The sequence below is a fragment of the Aquarana catesbeiana genome, linkage group LG04, assembly GCF_042186555.1.
Source record: "Aquarana catesbeiana isolate 2022-GZ linkage group LG04, ASM4218655v1, whole genome shotgun sequence".
NCBI classification, from domain to species: Eukaryota; Metazoa; Chordata; class Amphibia; order Anura; family Ranidae; genus Aquarana; species Aquarana catesbeiana.
Genome location: NC_133327.1, coordinates 4977257 through 4995092, shown reverse-complemented (window position 1 = coordinate 4995092; position 17836 = coordinate 4977257). Strand labels below are relative to the sequence as shown.

Here is a 17836-nt window from a genome sequence, read left to right as displayed (position 1 = left end):
AATATCACACTCAGTAGTTTGATACATATACTTTATTCAAACGTTTAACACACATAAGAACTCAGATACAAATAGACCTAATTTTCTTAACTGATAATGATTCTCTAAATTTTAACCTGTTGCCGCCCACCCACCATCGTATGATGGCGGAGCGGTACGGCTCTTGATCTGGGCCCACGTCATATGACGACGGCCCATTCACAGAGGGAATGCACGCGATCACGGGCACGCAGCCCTTCACTGACAGTGGCGCCATGTCCCCGAGACACAGCGCGTCACTGACAGGGGTGAACAGCCGTTGGGTATGGCTGTTCACCATGTGATCAGCCACGATTACGTCACGGCCAGTCACAAATGGTATTCCCCGCTTAAGACTGAGCATGCACGCAATCTGGAGCGCGCAGCAAGGTCATGTCGGTGGCTGCGTGTTCCCAGGAACACTGCTCGTCACCGACGAGTAAACAGCCAATGGCTGGTGGTTGTTTACCACGTGATCGGCTGTGATCCATTCACAGCTGATCATTAAATGTAAACATAGACCGGTTACTAGCTGTTACCAGCTCTTCTCTCCTCACATACTGTTTCCAGTGTGAGGAGAGAAGAGACAGGAGCAGTGAGTTACCGATCTATGTATTGTAGTGTACTGCACCAACACCACAAAAAAATAGAACCTGTCACATCGCACCCCCCCATTACAGCTGTCACTCAACAGTCACCACATCAGTGCTTATAAAAGTGCACCTGTCACCCATCAGTGCCCACAAAGTGCACCTGTCACCCATCAGTGCCCACAAAGTGCACCTGTCACCCATCAGTGCCCACAAAGTGCACCTGTCACCGTCAGAGACTGCCGTCAGCGGTGCACCTGTCACCCACCAATGAGCATCATCAGTGACTGCCATCAGTGACCGTCATCAGTGACCCATGCGTGACCCTCATCTGTCACCTATCAGTCCCATAAAGTGCACCAGCCATAAAGTGCACCCCCCATTACAGCTGTCACTCAACAGTCACCACATCAGTGCTTATAAAAGTGCACCTGTCACCCATCAGTGCCCACAAAGTGCACCTGTCACCTATCAGTGCCCACAAAGTGCACCTGTCACCCATCAGTGCCCACAAAGTGCACCTGTCACCGTCAGAGACTGCCGTCAGCGGTGCACCTGTCACCCACCAATGAGCATCATCAGTGACCGCCATCAGTGACCGTCATCAGTGACCCATGCGTGACCCTCATCTGTCACCTATCAGTCCCATAAAGTGCACCAGTCACTATCAGAGACTGCCATCAGTGAATGTCACCCGTCACCTGTCACTCGCCAGTGACCGTCACCCATCACCTATCACCCACCAGTGACCATCACACATCACCTGTCACCCACCAGTGACCGTCACCCATCACCTGTTGCCCATTAGTGACCGTCACCTGTCAGCCATCACATGTCACCTGTCGCCTATCAGTGACCCAGTGACCATCACCTGTCACCCATCGTACAGCCCATCAGAAAAAATGTCCAAAAGATTCTATACAAGTGAGGAGGCATTCTAGATCCTCTCCATGACCTATGAGAGCAGTGGGGAGTTCTCATTAGATTCAAATGCCAAGTCCGATTGTGAATCAAATTCAGCATTTAAACCGATTGATAGTAGTGGATCGTCAAATGAATCAGAGGAAGTATGGATCCCTCCTAAAAGGGCACAGCGCTCTGGAAACCAGGTAGCCACCAGCAATATACCCCAGGATCCAATTCCTAGGCCCAGTACCAGCGCTGCCGCCAGCGATAAACCCCAAGAACAAAGACCCAGTACCAGAGCTGCTGGCAGCAATAGACGCTAAAACCAAAGGCCCACTACCAGCGTTGCCGCCAGCGAAAGACCACAAGAAATGCCCAGGCCCAGTACCAGCACTGCCGCAGCATCACGCCCAAATGCCAGCACAGGAACTTCAAATACTACAACTACGGGACATGACGGGACTTCCCTGTGGCATTCCCCGTGACGTCACAGGGAAGTCCCGTCAAGTCACCGTGCGTCAGAGGGGGCGAGGTCACTGGGTGGCCCCGCCCCCCATTATTTAAGAACCGTCAGAAGAGGAGACGCGTCACACAGTGGGAGCCTCTCTCCATGCCAGCATGGATGCGGAGCGGCCCGGAGAAGAAGATGAAGAAGAGAAGAAGATGAAGAAGAGAAGAAGAAGAGAAGATGAAGAAGAGAAGAAAATGAAGAGAAGAGCGGGAGCCTCCCTCCGTGCCATGGATGCGGAGCGGCCCGAGGAGAAGAAGGGAAAAAGACGCCGCGGAGGAGATGCTGGACGAGAACACCGGAGGAAGAACCAGAAGAACCAGAAGAGGATGAAAGAAGATAGAAGAAAGAAGAAGCATTTAAATAAAGGAATTGTCAAAAACTGTCTCTTGTCATTTTTAACATTCTTGACAGTTTTTTAGTGAAATGGTAGGGGTACTTTTGTACCCCCTTACCATTTCACACAGGGGGGGCTGGGATCTGGGGGTCCCCTTGTTAAGCCCCCCGCCCGCAGACCCCCACAACCACCGGCCAGGGATGTGGGGATGAGGCCCTTGTCCTCATCAACATGGGGACAAGGTGTTTTGGGGGCTACCCCAAAGCACCCTCCCAATGTTGAGGGCATGTGGCCTGGTATGGTTCAGGAGGGAGGGGGGCCGCTCTCTCGACCCCCCCTCTTTTCCTGCGGCCTGCCAGGTTGCATGCTCGGATAAGGGTCTGGTATGGATTTTTGGGGGGACCCCACGTCGTTTTTTTTTTAATTTTGGCGTAGGGTTCCCCTTAAAAACCATACCAGACCTGAAGGGTCTGGTATAGAATTTAGGGGGACCCCCACGTCATTTTTAAAAAAAAATTTTGTCCGGGGTTCCCCTTAATATCCATACCAGACCTGAAGGGCCTGGTATGGAATTTAGGGGGACCCCCCACGTCATTTTTTTTTTAAATTTTGGTTCGGGGTTCCCCTGTGGGGAATTCCCATGCCGTTTTTATCAATGAACTTCTATGTGTATTGTCGGACCGGCAATGCAATAGCCGCGAGTAGTTTTAAAAGACTTTTTTTCCTTTGAAATGTCATTTTGCTGTCAGACTGTTCTAAACATGGGAAACATGCGCCCCTTTACAGGCATACTATAGACACCCCCCAGGTACGAAATTTAAAGGGATATTACACTTTTATTGTTTCACTTTTAGCATTATTAAAATCTCTGCTCCCGAAAAAACGGCCGGTTTTAAAACTTTTTTTTGCATTGATCCATGTCAGGACCCAGGTCCCCAAACACTTTTTATGACAATAACTTGCATATAAGTCTTTAAAATTAGCACTTTTGATTATTCATGTTCGTGTCCCATAGACTTTAACGGTGTTTGCATGTTCGAACAAACTTTTTTCCTGTTCACATGTTCTGGTGTGAACCGAACAGGGGGGTGTTCGGTTCATCCCTATTAGAGAGGTTATTTATCATATCATGGAGACCAAGCTTACTCTCGTCATGCTGTTTACTTCACATCTCAAATTTTTCATTCAAGAAATATTAACATTCTTTATCCAAACATCTACTAAATGTGGCTAAATACCTTATCCCATTATTCTGGAAATCTTCTCGCATACCATCCATTCAGGATTGGCTACACAGGATTTGCGACATCTGTGAGATGGAGGAGCCCAATCAAACGAAAATGTTGAGCACTATCATAAAACTTGGTCTCCCTGGTTCATCTATAAATATTCGCAGGAATATGAGAAATAGATCTGTAGGTTCCACTTTCTTCTTGTTTCCTTGTAGTTAATCTGAATTGCCACATCTAATAGTGATCAAACCATCCAATCGCTTTCTTCTGTTTCAATCCATATAGAATCTTACAATGATTTTTTATTAATAGATTGTATACCTTGGTTTATAAACAATAAAATACACAACACAAACTGGCTGCCTCTTCTCCAGCCCCCCCCCCCCCTTCATTTCCCCACCTTCGCATTTCTACTCTTTCACTCATCTCTCACTTCTTCCTCCTACTTGTGTTTTCTTTCTTTAAGATTATTCTCTCTCTATACACAGAACTATGGAATGTGGATATTCCTCACCTTCAGCAGTGATTGTAACTCTATGCAGATAATTGCCTTAAAATGTTAGTATTTGTATTTTTTGATTTTTCTGGCCCTTTCATTGACAATGTTCTCACCTGTTGTATTTGCCACCCTGATTCAATCCTACTATGTCAATGTTTATACGGATTTGCAATCCACGTTCACATGAAAATTAATTTCTTCAATAAACTTTAATAATTAAAGGAAACCATGATAGCCCACTATGAGCAATGTCCATATAACCCCCCTTCTTCTTCCCAAAGTAGAGAGTAAGGTCATGTCCACCTAACCACGAGTGGATGAATATAGAGAATAATATTACATAATATACAGTTTTTAACCAATACAAAGTATTTTTCTGTATACAAAAAAAAAAAAAAAAAAACTATATAATGATATAGGCTAATAGGCTGTATCTAGATCCATTAATACCAACAGATGCCATGCATTATTATTGTGACCAATATATATATTAACCCCCTGCCGACCGCCTACCGCAGATGCTCTATTGTGCGAAATGACGCACAACTATCTTACAAAAATGAGTACACCCCTCACACTTTTGTAAATATTTTATTATATCTTTTCATGTGTCAACACTGAAGAAATGACACTTTGCTACAATGTAAAGTAGTGAGTGTACAGCTTGTATAACAGTGTAAATTTGCTGTTCCCTCAAAATAACTCAACACACAACCATTAATGCCTAAACCGCAAAACAAAAGTGGGTACCCCCATGTTAAAATGTCCAAACTGGGCCCAATTATCCATTTTCCCTGCCCGGTGTCATGTGAGTCTTTAGTGTTACAAGGTCTCAGGTGTAAATGGGGATCAGGTGTGTTAAATTTGGTGTTATCACTCTCACTCTCTCATACTAGTCACTGGAAGTTCAACATGGCAAAGAACTCGCTGAAGATCTGAAAAAAATAATTATTGCTCTACATAAAGTTGGCCTAGGATATAAGAAGATTGCCAAGACCCTGAACTGAGCTGCAGCACGGTGGCCAAGACCATACAGAGGTTTAACAGAACACGTTCCACTCAGAACAGGCCTCATCATGGTCAACCAAAGAAGTTGAGTGCATGTGCTCAGCGTCATATCCAAAGGTTGTCTTTGGGAAATAGACATATGAGTGCTGCCAGCATTGCTGCAGAGGTTGAAGAAGTGGGGTGTCAGCCTGTCAGTGCTCAGCCCATACGCTGCACACTACTAGTCTGATGAGACCAAGATAAACTTATTTGGTGCAGATGGTGTCAAGCGTGTGTCGTGGCAACCGGCTGTGGAGTACAAAGACAAGTGTGTCTTGCTTACAGTCAAGCATTGTGGTGGGAGTGTCATGATCTGGGACTGCATGAGTGCTGCCGGCACTGGGGAGCTACAGTTCATTGAGGGAACCATGAATGCCAACATGTACTGTGACATACTGAAGCAGAGCATGATCCCCTCCCCTCGGAAACTGGGCCGCAAGGCAAGATTCCAACATGATGACAACCCCAAACACACCTCCAAGACGACCACTGCCTTGCTAAAGAAGCTGAGGGTAAAGGTGATGGACTGGCCAAGCATGTTTCCAGACCTAAACCCTATTGAGCATCTGTGGGGTATCCTCAAACGGAAGGTATAGGAACGCAAGGTCTCTAACATACACCAGCTCCATGATGTCATCATGGAGGAGTGGAAGAGGACTCCAGAGGCAACCTGTGAAGCTCTGGTGAACTCCATGCCCAAGAGGGTTAAGGCAGTGCTGGAAGATAAAGGTGGCCACCCAAAGTGTTGAAACTTTGGTACCAATTTGGACATTTTCACTTAGGGGATGTAGTCACTTTTGTTGCCAGCAGTTTAGTTGGGTTATTTACGAAAGGCAAATCCACTTTGCACTGCAAGTGCAGTTGAAAGTGCACTGAAAGTGCACTTGTAAGTGCAGTCGCTCTAAATCTAAGGGGTAGATCTGAAATGAGTGGAAGCCCTGCTGATTTTATCATCCAATCATGTGCAACCTAAAATGCTGTTTTTTATTTTCCTTGCATGTCCCCCTCGGATCTACAGTGACTTTACTTCCAAGTGCACTTTCAGTGCAAAGTGGATTTTCCTTTAGTAAATAACCCCCATTGTTTTTTTCTCTTTTTTTGTCTATAGCGCAAAAAATAAAAACTACAGAGGTGATCAAATACCACCAAAAGAAAGCTCTATTTGTAGGACAAAAAAGACATACATTTTATTTGGGTACAGCATCGCAGGACCGTGCAATTGTCAGGTAAAGTAACGTAGTGCCGTATCACAAAAAATGGCATGGTCATTAAGGGGGGTAAAACCTTCTGGGGCTGAAGTGGTTAATTTGCTCCTATGACATATTACAAAAAATATTTATAACTAAAAGCTTCATTTAATACTGGTATGATATTGGCGTGCAGTGTGTTTATTCATCTGGTTGTCTACTTATGCCCCGTACACACAATAGGATTTTCCAATGGAAAATGTGTGATAGGACCTTGTTGTCGGAAATTCCGACCGTGTGTAGGCTCCATCACACATTTTCCATAGGAATTTCCGACACACAAAGTTTGAGAGCAGGCTATAAAATTTTTCAACAAAATCCAATCGGTTAAATTCCGATCGTGTGTAGACAAATCCGACGGACAAAGTGCCACGCATGCTCAGAATAAATTAAGAGACGAAAGCTATTGGCTACTGCCCCGTTTATAGTTCTGATATAGTTTTATGTCACTGCAGTCGGAACGATTGGATTTTCCGACAACTTTGTGTGACCGTGTTTATGCAAGACAGGTTTGAGCCAACATCTGTCGGAAAAAATCCATGGCCAAAACAATGGTGTTTTATAGGCCGAAAGAAAAATGTTTGATACGAACGAATAATGTGCCCATGAACATGAAATTTGCCATGTAAAAATGTAGACTTGTAAGAAAAGCACATGGAGCAGCACGAACGTAATAAACATAAAAAATCAGAACACAGGACAACTACTTACTTTTTTGCAGCACTCTCTGGATCTTTCTGTACTGCTCATGTTCTCGTAATTTCAGGTCCAACCACCGCTTCCTGAGCTGATCTTTCGATCGTCGTACCCCGAAATGCCGGTGCAGACTCCTGACCACTTTCGCCATGATCTTGGCCTTTCGGACATTGGGGTTGGGGTAAGGCCCATACTTTCCATCATAGTCGGCCCTCTTCAGGATGTCCACCATCTCCAACATCTCCTCAAAGGACATATTTGAGGCCTTAAATCTCCTTCTGGATCGGGACGTTTCTGGCTCCAGGCTTTCCTCCTCCTCCTGCTCGTTGCTATAATTAGCACGCACCTGCTGTGTATCCGCCATGTGCTCTTCCCCCACTGCGCCGAACGAAAGGGGGCGGGGAATAGACTAGAAAGAACATCAGGGGCGGGTGGAGTTACACGCATGTGCAGTGTGTATAAAGCGTAACACGCGTGCATATTGCGTACGATCTGTGAGCGGAGGAAGGAGCATCGAAAGCGCCGATCGTGATAACGAAGGTAAGATCTAAACTTGGGCCTATACTGCTTCGAAATTGAAGCCTATATTGTAACAAGATTAGGAGAGTTTGGCCTGACTTGAGAAAATGGATGGCTTCAACGACCACAATTTCCTCCCCCTGTTCATAGACAAATACAGGGAGCTGTCCTGTCTGTGGCAGGTGACACATCCTCATTACAACAATAAACAAAAGAGGCAGGCAGCGCTGGAGAAACTGCTGGATTTGGTGAAGCCGGTGGTCCCCACAGCAACCATCCCCTATTTAAAAACCAAAATTGGTGGCCTGAGGAGCACTTATCTTAGGGAGCGCAAGAAGATCACAGATTCCCAGAGGTCCGGAGCTGCAGCAGATGACGTTTATGTCCCCAGGCTGTGGTACTATTAGAGACTGCGATTTTTGTCAGACCACACTGAAGTCAGGGAATCCCTCTCTACTCTTCCTTCCACGCTTCCTTCGACACCAGCTGAGGCTTCCGATGTCCAACCTGGGCCTTCCAGCCAGGAAGAAGTGGAGGAGCCCAGCTGGAGTCAGGTATAGCATTCTTCTACAGATTTCTGGTCAATAAATAAATGATGTTTATTAGATGTTATTATTGATCACTAATTGCTGATTGAAAAAAGTGTTTTACATATCAATAGACAGTAGTGGGCACCAAAAATTGGGACAAGAATGAAAAATCCTGGGCTCAGAAAGATAGTCTGTTATATTTGGTAACAGTCAATTTGTAACAGTCAGGAGGTGAAAATTGTGTGTGATTGATGACTAAAAAACTAAAACTATGTCCCTTTTTCATACACAGGAAGACCTCAGCCAGGAGGAGGTTGTGGAATGTGGCAGTCAGGAGGAGGTGGGGATTAGTGGCAGCCAGGAGGAGGCGGGGCTAAGTGTCAGCCAAGAGAAGCCTGGGACCAGTCGCAGCCTGACTGAATCGCAGGTTCCTCCCCTCCGCCTTCCATATAAAAGAGCGAGGAAGACGACTCCCATGCAGGATTCAGCACTCAGGCTCATTCAGGAGGCTTCTGCGTCCCATCGAGCCTTACCCACTCCTGAAGAGGCCTTTGCCTGCATGGCTGCCACCAAACTGCAGGGCATGCAGGAGGGTCAACGCCTCCTGTGTGAGCAACTTATTTATAAAGTCCTAACTAATGGGGTGAGTGGGGAACTAACACACAAGACCGACGTGATTGAGTTGGACCATCCTCTTCCTCCTCCTGCTGCCACAACTCCACCAACAGAGCCACCGCGTGGAAGGAAGCGTGGAAGGAAGACCAGAGAGTGATGGCCCTGGGTTCAGTCTGGTCTGACAAAAGCTGCAGTCTCTCGTATGACCACAGCCTGGGGACACAGATGTCATCTGCTGCTTTCCAGATCTCTGGGACTTCTGGACCAGACTGCACTCCCTTAGATAAGGACTCCTCAGGCCACCAATTTTGCTTGAAAATAATTGATATCTGCCCTGGGGGTCCAAGGCTTCACCCATTTCTGCAGCTTCTCCAGCTTTGCCTCCCTCTTTGTTTAGTTGTGAGCCCTTAATAAAAGTTATTTTTTGGAAAATTATACTCTCCTATGTGTGTTTTCATCCAAAGAGGACAGTTTGTTGTTGACGATTCAGGTACATTTCTAACATAAAATGTGAAATTAACAAGGGACAACACCACCAAACAATCTCCTACAGATTAAATAGAACAACATATCAATGGTGTTGTGGTAACTTGACACAAAAAACACACACAAAAATTTTCTGGAGTACAAATAAAAGTCCCAAAAACAAAAAATAAGCCTGGCAAAAAATACAAACCAAAAAAAAAATAATCGGCCTTAAAAACCAAAAAAAAAACCCACCAAAATAATGTTGTCAGATGTGACAAATCAAAATATATTGAGGGAATCCCAATAAATAGTAAAGAAATAAGTTTGTGAGAAGTTTGTGTGAATATGAGCAGCAAAACTACTTAATTCTTGTCACATTATAAAGAAGAAGAAAGTGCGCTGTATTAAACCATTTTTACCATTGCAGCGTGACGAAAGTGCTGTATCCATTGCAAACGGTAAGTTTACCAGACTGAGCTGTTCCGTGTCGGAATTTCTTCTGAGCATGCGTGGCACTTTGTGCGTCGGAACAGGCCACACACGGTCGGAATTGACGCGATCGGACTTTGTTGTCGGAAAATTTTATATCCTGCTCTCAAACTTTGTGTGTCGGAAAATCCGATGGAAAATGTCCGATGGAGCCACACACAGTCGGAATTTCCGACAACGCGCTCCATCGGAAAATCCGACCGTGTGTACGGGGCATAAGAAGAAAGTCTAATGTGGCATTTCAAATGTGCTCTTGGGTAGCTTTGACTTTCTTTAAAGCGGCGTTCCACGCAAAAGTGGATATTCCGCTCGTTGTACCCCCCCCCGGTGCCACATTTGGTACCTTTCGGGAGGAAGGGGGGACAGAATACCTGTCTTTCACAGGTATCCTGTCCCCACTTTCAGGAGCCTCAGCCGCGGGTATTTGCGTCATCCTCCTCCTCCCTCCTCCTTCGCCGAGCCAGTAGGAGAGAGGAGCGGCGCCTCACGAATGCGCAGTAGGGTTCCCGGCATGTAGCAGCATGGAACACACTCCCAATATAAATGTGCAAACCAACAATTAAAAAAATAAAAATGCTGCACTAGTGATAAAGAAAAAGCAATATAATACATAACTGATACAACCATATATAATATCATATATCTCTTATTGTGTGTGATTCAATAATATAAGTTTTTCTACAAACAATCCACATAAATGAATCCAGTGCTTCAGTGTAGTCAAATAAAACAATAGATAGTTGGGTAAAAGCTTCCTTTTATCTTCAGAAATCCTCAAAGTGCGTGTGCTATTTCACCTATGTGCTCACTTTATGACATGTAACCTCACATTTAAGTTTGGTCAAAATAAGCATTTTAGTCTCCTCGGACTAATGAGAAGTGTCTTCCTCCTTCCCGTCCTGTCAGTGTTTCCCACAGTTGCTCGATATACATGGAAAGAAGAGGAGCTCCAAATAGTGCTTGTATCATTTTTTAAAACCAATGCGTTCATAAAGAAATGCATAAAGAAATTAATCCACAGCACTGCAACAGCTCCGTGTTGCTCCAAAGGTAGTCTGAGTGTCTCATGTATAAAAAAAACACAAGGTTAACGCTGTGCTAGAAACCTAGTAATTGATTGGTAGCTATGAAGGATTAACCCTTACAGCCTAAAGCAAATTAATGCAAAGGTAAACGAAAATCGGAGATTTTACCCTAGATTGCCAAAGCAGCCAGCATCAAAAAGTCAGACACAAACTTCAGATGTTAGTAAAAAATAATGCAGCGCTAAGGATAACCAAAAAATGAAAAGAAAATATTTTTGTGAACAAAAAAATTATTATGAAAAAATTGTGAACCATAATATCATAACTAATACCACAAAAAACATACCATAAGGTTATTATGACCACTAAAGGATTGTGTAATTAAATATTCAAGTGATAAGGTCATCTTCCTGGGTGGTGTGTCGTTAGTTTGGCGCCATTTCTGTGTTTCCCATCTCATCTCTATAGCGGCCAGCACTTAAGATGGCGCCGCAGGTCTATTTATACCTAGAGCGTGGTGACGTGCGGCACTTGGCCTAGCTCCCAGACGACGTCCTATCATGATGAAACGCATAGGGTGTGGCCTACGACGCTGACGTCACTACGCTGTTCCTCTCTGCCGAGCTGCCAAGCTGGATGGGAAGTGTGTGCACAGCGGGAAGCCTGAGGAGACGCCGTAACATCGCAATTGCCTTTACACTTGCTTATTGGATTTGTTTGTAAGTGCATTTTTTATTCATGAAATTTTTATTGGTTGGAACGATTACACTATGGGAGCCTTTCTTGTTTTTATTCCCGGAGCCATACAGCTTTAGCTGCAGACCCAGTTGCCGGTATAGGTTGTTGGGAAACCTTTAATCTCCCATATGCCTGGTCAGACCGTTGTGGTCTTCTGAGTCGGTAAGGAGCCTCATATTCACTTGGGTGCACTCACCTCTTGGGAGATTGGATCTTTTTCATCACGGATTCTGGATCAGTCTTTTATGTTTATGAACTTTATATATATTTAATTTTTTTTGGTATTGCACTATTTGTGATGGGACTTTTTATATGATCACTTTCGGTTTATTTGACCTTATCACTTGAATATTTAATTATACACAATCCTTTAGTGGTCATAATAACCTTATGGTATGTTTTTTGTGGTATTAGTTATGATATTATGGTTCACAATTTTTTCATAATAATTTTTTTGTTCACAAAAATATTTTCTTTTCATGTTTTGGTTATCCTTAGTGCTGCATTATTTTTTACTAAAGTCTGAGTGTCTCACCAAACCAAATGCCCCTCTCCTACGCGTTACGTCACAGGGTCTCGTGACTGCCTCAGGGGATTCCTTTTCATGTAAAAGGAAGCTTTGCCCAACTATCTATAGCTTTATTTGACTACACTGAAGCACTGGATTCCTTTATGTGGATTGTTTGGAGAAGAACTTATATTATATTATTGAATCACACACGATAAGAGATATATGATATTATATATTATTGTATTACTTATGTATTACATTACTTTTTCTCACTTTTTTTTTTCTTTTTATCACTAGCGCAACATTTTTTAGTTTGTTCACTGTTGGCCATCTAGCCTACATCAAGACAAATATATTTTCCCAGATACTTGTTCTTGCAAACCATAATGAAACATTCAAAATGTATGAACAAATTTGGACTGAAGATCAGTTGACATTTATTTATTTATTTAGTTTGAAAATTATAAAGCCATACAAACTGGTAATCAACCAGCATTCTAGTCAAAAGTTTCAAATGAACTATGCATCAACTATATATCCCTGAATGATATGGAATATCAATTATGTGTCCTTTTTTATCTTCCAGACAGTGAAAACTGCCAGCAATGTAGATATGATGAATGGCCCAATGAGAAGAAGGATCAGTGTATTCTGAAACTCCTAGATTTCCTTTCTTACGCTAATGACCTTATAGGAATGGTCTTTGCCTTGTCCTCCTTCTTTTTTTGTGCTATGACTGGACTGATATTTCTGGTTTTCATTTCACACCAAGACACTGCCATTGTAAAAGCCAACAACAGGAACCTGAGCTTCACCCTTCTGGTCTCCATCATGCTGAGCTTCCTCTGTGTGTTCTTCATCCTTGGACATCCTGCTGATACAGCCTGCCTATTACACCAAACATCATTTGGAATCATCTTCACGATTGCATTCCTCTGTGTCCTTGCCAAAACCATCATGGTATTTGCAGCATTTAAAGCCACCAAACCTGGCAGTCTGTGACAACATTGGATCGGGACAAAACTTTCTAATTCCATAGTAATTTTATGTTCATCTATTCAAGTCATAATTTGTGTCATCTGGTTGTCTATCTTTCCTCCCTTCCAGGAGCTGGACATTTCTTCTCATCAGGACAAGATCATTGTTCAGTGTAATGAAGGGTCAGTTGTTGGGTTTTATTCTTTTCTTGGTTACATGGGGTTTCTGGCAGCTGTGAGTACTCAGTTTTGTTCTGGCTTTTATGATGAGGACATTACCGGATAGTTTTAATGAGGCCAAGTACATCACCTTCAGCATGCTGGTGCTCTACAGTGTGTGGATTGCCATGATCCCAGCCTATCTGAGCACCAGAGGAAAGTATATGGTGGCTGTGGAGATATTCGCCATACTGAGCTCCAGTGCTGGAGTCTCAGGTTGTATTTTTCTCTCTAAATGTTATATTATCTTATGGAAACCAGAACTGAACACTAAAACGTGTTTAATGGAGAGAAGAGTTTTGCAATAAATAGTATTGTATATATTGAATGTTTGCATTCGTAGTACTCAGCATGTTTCTTTAGATCAGTTGTCTGCTTTATTAAAAAAAAAAAAAAAAAAAAAAACATGGTTACCTGTGTCAAATGTGGTTAAAATATTCAGAGGAACAAAATGGAAGGTTCTCCCCTGTCACTTGCCATGAAGTTTATTAATTTCCCTTGATCAATGTTTCAGAACAATGCAGTTTCCTCAAACCAGACTATAGAGGACTAACAGAATCTAACTATAGAGGACTAACAGTATCTAACAGAATCGTTCTGCGGAGGCGGGGGCTGTTCAACAAGCCGTTTAATGACTTATTCCCTTGGAGGTGTAGAAATATCCCAGAATGTAATGCAGATAGTGTTAACTACATTGTGGATGTTGGAAATTTAGATTGTAACACCCTCACAAGAGGTATGTGGACAGGATGAAGGTTATATGTAACTTTTCAAAGACAATGAAGAATATTTTTGCTTCTTGCATCATTTACACAGCCAAAATGTGACCAAGATGTTATAATTTTAATCAACAAGACTTTCCCTTAAAATATTATTTTGTTAATGTTATTAATGCCAGACTGCATGAAGGAGACTGTGGGGGTCATTTACTATAGCGCCGCGGCGCTAATTCACGCTAATTGGCGGTAATTAGCGAGAATTAGCGATAAAACGGTATTCACTATAGCGCTGGTGAGAATATACTCCCAAAATGGAACTTACTATAGTTTCCAGAATCCAAATAGTGCCCAAATCCTTACTCTGCTAAACGCTGGAGTAGTGCACATGGAAATAATGTTTAGAGCAAGATATAATTGCCTAAATGGTACTGAAATATGCGGTATAATATTTAACCACTTGACAACTGGGCACTTAAACCCCCTTCCTAACCAGACCAATTTTCAGCTTTTGGTGCTCTCACATTTTGAATGACAATTACTCAGCCATGCAACACTGTATCTATATGAAATTTTTGTCCTTTTTTTCACACAAATGGAGCTTTCTTTTGGTGGTATTTAATCACCGCTGGGTTCTTTATTTTTTGCGCCGTAAAAGAAAAAAGACCCAAAAATCTGTAAAAAAATGCATTTTTCTTCATTTCTGTTATAATATTTTGCAAATTAGTAATTTTTCTTCATATATTTTGGCCAAAATTTATACCGCTACATATCTTTGGTAAAATTAACCCAAATCGGTGGATATTATTTGGTCTTTGTGAAAGTTATAGAGTCCAAAAGCTATGGTGCGAATATCTGAAAATTGATCACACCTGAAGTACTGACGGCCTATCTAATTTCTTGAGACCCTAACATTCCAGAAAAGTACAAATACCCCCCAAATGATACCTTTTTGGAAAGAAGACATTCCAAGGTATTTAGAAAGATGCATGGTGAGATTTTTGAAGTTGTCATTTTTTCCCACAATTCTTTGCAAAATCAAGGTTTTTTTTTTACTTTTTTTTTTCCCACAAAATTGTCATATTAGCAGGTTATTTCTCACACACCACATATGCATACCACAAATTACACCCCAAAACACATTCTGCTATTACTCCCGAGTATGGTGATACCACATGTGTGAGACTTTTACACAGCGTGGCCACATACAGAGGCCCAACATGCAGGGGAGCACCTTCAGGCGTTCTGTAGCTCCCAGGCCAATTCTGACATTTCTCTCCTACATGTAAAAATCATCATTTATTTGCTAGAAAATTACATAGAACCCCAAAACATTATATATGTTTTTTTAGCAAAGACCCTAGAGAATACAATGGCGGTCGTTGCAACTTTTTATCTCGCACGGTATTTGCACAGCAATTTTTTTAACGCATTTTTTTTGGGAAAAAAACTGTTTTGTGCTTTACAAAAACCAAAACAGTAAAGTTAGCCTAATGTTTTTGCATAATGTGAAAGATGAAGTTATACTGAGTAAATAGATACCCAACATGTCACCTTTCAAAATTGCACGCGCTTGTGGAATGGCGCCAAACTTTGCTACTCAAAAATCCCCATAGGCGACGCTTTAAAATTTTTTACTGGTTACATGTTTTGAGTTACAGAGGAGGTCTAGGGCCAAAATTATTACTCTCACTCTACCGATCGCAGCGATACCTCACATGTGTGGTTTGAACACGGTTTTCATATGTGGGCGGGACTTACGTATGCGTTCGCTTCTGCATGCGAGCACGCAGGGACAGGGGCGCTTTAAAATTTTTTTATTTTTTTTTATTGTTCATTTTACTTTATTTATTTTAGTTTGATGCTTTTTTCCAAAAAAAAAAAATTTTGACCACTTTTATTCCTATTACAAGGAATATAAACATCCTTGTAATAGGAATATGGCATGACAGGTCCTCTTTACAGTGAGATATGGGGTCAATAAGACCCCACATCTCACCTCTAGGCTGGGAAGCCTGAAATAAAAAAAAAAAAAAACGATCCTGGCTTCGATCGTAGCGGTGAGTCGGTAGAAGCGCGGGAGGGGGGGACATCCCCTCTCGCCTCCCGTAAGAATGATCAAGCAGTGGAACAGCTGCTATGATCGTTCTCATGGTGTAGGGAATCGCCGGCTGAAAAAGCCGATATCTGAATGATGCCTGTAGCTGCAACCATCATTCAGATATCTCCGCACAAAGTCAAGGACGTTGTATGACGGCCGGTGGGCGGGAAGTGGTTAAAACGCATTTTTTTTTTAACACAAAGTTGTCCATTTATACAATATTTCTACCACATAACATGTACATACCAAAAATGACACCCCAAAATAGATTCCCCTGCTCCTCCTGAGTACGGCGGTACCACATGTGTGAGACTTCCACAGCCTGGCCACATACAGAGGCCGAGTACAGCTGAGCATGGCTCGGTATGGCGGGGTATTGCGGAGTATGGCGGGGTATGGCGGGGTATTGCGGAGTATGGCGGGGTATTGCGGAGTATGGCGGGGTATTGCGGAGTATGGCGGGGTATTGCAGAGCATGGCAGAGTATGGCGGAGTATGGCGGAGTATGGCGGGGTATTGCGGAGTATGGCGGGGTATTGCAGGGTATTGCAGGGTATGGCAGAGTATGGCAGAGTATGGCGGGGTATGGCGGGGTATTGCGGAGTATGGCGGGGTATTGCGGAGTATGGCGGGGTATGGCGGGGCATGGCAGAGTATGGCGGGGGCATGGCAGAGTATGGCGGGGGCATGGCAGGGTATGACGGGGGCATTGCAGAGTATGGCGGGGGCATGGCAGGGTATGACGGGGGCATTGCAGAGTATGGCGGGGGCATGGCAGGGTATGACGGGGGCATTGCAGAGTATGGCGGGGGCATGGCAGGGTATGACGGGGGCATTGCAGAGTATGGCGGGGGCATGGCAGGGTATGACGGGGGCATGGCAGAGTATGGCGGGGGCATGGCAGGGTATGACGGGGGCATTGCAGAGTATGGCGGGGGCATTGCAGAGTATTGCGGGGGAATTGCAGAGTATTGCACAGCATTGCAGAGTATTGTGGGGGCATTGCAGAGTATGGCGGGGGCATTGCAGAGTACTGCACAGCATTGCAGAGTATTGTGGGGGTATTGCAGAGTATTGTGGGGGTATTGCAGAGTATTGTGGGGGTATTGCAGAGTATTGTGGGGGTATTGCAGAGTACTGCACAGCATTGCAGAGTATTGTGGGGGTATTGCAGAGTATTGCACAGCATTGCAGAGTATTGTGGGGGTGTTGCAGAGTATTGTGGGGGTGTTGCAGAGTATTGTGGGGGTGTTGCAGAGTATTGCACAGCATTGCAGAGTATTGTGGGGGTATTGCAGAGTATTGTGGGGGTATTGCAGAGTATTGTGGGGGTGTTGCAGAGTATTGCTCAGCATTGCAGTGTAGTGGGGATGGCTGAGCATGGATGGATGGATGCCTGGATGTCTCTGTGCAGCGCTGTGGGCACTACACATACAGCCCACAGCGCTGCAGACATCCATCCATCCCCCTCCCCGCTCACTGTGTACCGATCGGTACACAGGCGGGGAGGAGAGGGGGAGGAGAGGAACCGGCGTCATCAGATGACGCCGGTCTGTTTACATGTGATCGCGCCGTCATTTGACGGCGCGATCACATGGTAAACGGCCGCGATCAGCGGCCATTTACCGGGATCCGTGATGCGCCGGGTCCTCCGGACCCGGCGGTCACGGATGTGTTCGGGTGCGCACCCCAGGGGGCGCGCGAGAGGGGAATTCTGGGAGGACGTCATAGTATGCCCTCCCAGAGTTATCCAACCGCCCTGCAGCCGTCATTCGGCTATGGGCCGGTTGGTAAGTGGTTAAAGATAATCTGCTTTTAAACTGTGTGAAAAAGTGATTTCTACATTAA

General features: G+C 44.0%; 1 pseudogene; it reads left to right on the top strand.

Moving 5' to 3' along the window:
• Nucleotides 1-13768, top strand: part of LOC141141104 (vomeronasal type-2 receptor 26-like) — a 33662-nt pseudogene extending 19894 nt beyond the window's left edge.
• The last annotated feature ends 4068 nt before the right edge of the window (nt 13769-17836 follow it).